This window comes from Taudactylus pleione, unplaced genomic scaffold, assembly GCF_031769625.1.
Source record: "Taudactylus pleione unplaced genomic scaffold, aTauple2 ptg000283l, whole genome shotgun sequence".
NCBI classification, from domain to species: Eukaryota; Metazoa; Chordata; class Amphibia; order Anura; family Myobatrachidae; genus Taudactylus; species Taudactylus pleione.
The window spans coordinates 440,547-443,237 of record NW_028284685.1 but is presented as its reverse complement, the minus strand read 5'-3'; the positions used below and the strand labels follow the sequence as shown (position 1 = coordinate 443,237).

The 2,691-nt window shown below is 41.1% G+C and overlaps 1 pseudogene; it reads right to left on the bottom strand.

Moving 5' to 3' along the window:
- Positions 1 to 200: 200 nt before the first annotated feature.
- On the bottom strand, positions 201 to 317 carry LOC148512074 (5S ribosomal RNA; annotated as a pseudogene).
- Between the last annotated feature and the right edge of the window lie 2,374 nt (positions 318 to 2,691).

Here is a 2,691-nt window from a genome sequence, read left to right as displayed (position 1 = left end):
GAATTTGACTGGGGCAGTACACCTGTCAAACCGTAACGCAGGTGTCCTAAGGCGAGCTCAGGGAGGACAGAAACCTCCCGTGGAGCAGAAGGGAATGCATGAATTTTCATCTTGTTTGCATCTTCGGAGTCTTCCATATGGCTGTAGCTTCTCTATCATAACAAATTTTACTCCCATTAGGTTGTTCTGTTTCTCATGTGGGTATACAATACCTGGTATTCTTACAGGTCTCCCTGATAATACTAGCCAGGCCCTACCCTGTTTAGCTTCCAAGTTCGGAAGTAGTTGGGCGTTGTCAAGGAGGTATGATTGTATATTCCACAAATGTGAGAGATGTACAGACCATGCTTGGGAGCAAATTGTTACTTGTCTTTGAGGAAGCTAGCCAATTTGAAATCTATATTTATTCCTTTGGTTGGAGTGTTTGTAGGTTGTAAATCCATTTACTTTTTCATGTGAGATGATTTCTGTATAATTTCCTCCTCTCTAGGGGGTGTCAACTTTTTTTATGGCCATAAAGTTTAGTGCACCAGAGTCCCTATTATGTTTTTGACAGAAATGGTCTGGTACACTGTGGGACTGATTCAGACCCTGGACGCTATTTGCGTCCACTCGCTGGCTAAAAGGGGCCGGCTATTTAAATCATGTGCTCGCACTGCATCGCATAAAGCCGCCCACTAAGTAATAGCGGGCGGCCGCACTATGCGCTCGCACCTGTATAAAGACGCCCCTTTGCCACTCGCAACACACGTCATCTCCGGCAGTTGTAGGATTAATCGGTAACATCAAGAGCCATCGGAGCTGCTCGCAGTGCTTGTGGTAGCCTTTTCCCACCACAACATTGCGAGCAGTTCTGTCTAAAATACAACCCAGTCACATGTGTAATGACGCTACTTTGCTAATTATGCACACCCATTAAACGCCGTTCTGATGGTCGGCCATGTCTGCGTTCGCACAACCAGACACCTGTTTTCAAGCACCTTCCCTTTACCACCCACAAACGGCACTATCTGTCACTCATAATAGCGGCCCAACTGCGGGTTACGGGTGAACACTTTCTCATCACAATGACTGGTTTGCGCACGCGCATTGCGACTCATACGCATGCGCAGATTGCAAAAAATTGCAAGCGAGCGCAGCATAGCGTCCGGGTCTGAATCAGGCCCTGTGTGTTGTGAGTCCTTTTTCTATATTGCTTTGATGTTCTCTTATTCTTATGTGCATCTTTCTTGCTGTGGTGCCCACATATTGAAGCCAAATTAGAACACTATGAACAAAAGAAGATCTAAATACAATCACTGTTCTCCTCTGCAAATATACACTTATTGATAATGAAATCTCCCTTCCAAAAAAATCAGAGAAATTAATAAAAAAAATCAAAAGTATTAAAATTTGGATTACCAACTGATCAATAAATAATGGAAACTAATTTGTTTAATCATACTAAAATATCCATCAGTAACTTACAAAGTATTATATACATATTAACTGTCAACATTCCATTTCTGAAGCTACCATTAATACATCTCAGTACTGTATTGCTGAACAAATCTAACAAGCAGTAATCACACTTCTGACAAATAAGGTACATATAGGAAACAAATGTTTCTGCTCATACTAATAAACAAACATTTATACATAAATTACACTATAGTTGAAACATGATAAACTGCATCCCTTTTCTTTATAAGCTGGAAACATTTTATTTTATTTTATTGTATCCAATGCATGCTGGAAACTCTGCAGTGCTACAAATTGATACTAAGACAGAACTAATGACTGACACAAAGCTCAGCCAATAATGAAATGAAGATCCTTATAAAAGACAGAGTGGCAGACAGCCAATCACAATGCCCTGACGAAGATCACCATCCTTTGGAGATCAAAACGCATTGGACCGGACTCACATTGTACACAGTGCTACACTAACTTGCCCCAGGAGACCCGTCCAGATTGGAGCTCAGCCGAGTTATGGGGACGCCAGACGTTACACAGACTGACCGCAGTTCAGAAGATTTACAATCACCCACCTCTCGGAGAAGCCCACCTGAACAGCTGTGGCATCCCCAGCTCCCTCTCACATCACCTTCACCCACACACCGGAGGCATTCATAACAGCGGGTGACTGCCCCAACCGGATTCAGGTAAGAGCCGGAGCGTCAGTATATCCCCTTGATACAGCGCAGGCTCACATTAACAAAACTTCAACACCGCATGATTGCCTTATTACTGATGAGAAGAGTCCCTGTTTCTAGGGCATTTAAAGTAAATTGTACTTCACAGTACAGGCAATAAGTGAACCTTAAAATCATTGCACTTCACGCTACAGGATAAAGTGAATTTCTTTTCATGAACTAATGACCAACCTGCAAATTTCATTTTTGCTTTTATTCATCTTGATTCATGTCATGCGGAATTTTTAACAGTTTTATGTCAAATTTTCATGTCAATTTATATGTGATTTTTAATTTATATGTTTTATTACACTAGAATAAATACTATCAATACAGTCAGGTGCATAAATATTGGGACATTGACAGATTTTTCATATTTTGGCCTCTATTCACCGCCACAATGGCTTTGAAATGAAACAAACAAGATGTGCTTTAACTGCAGACTTTCAGATTTAATTTGAGGGTAATTACATCCAAATCGGGTGAACCGTGTAGGAATTACAACAGTTTCAATATG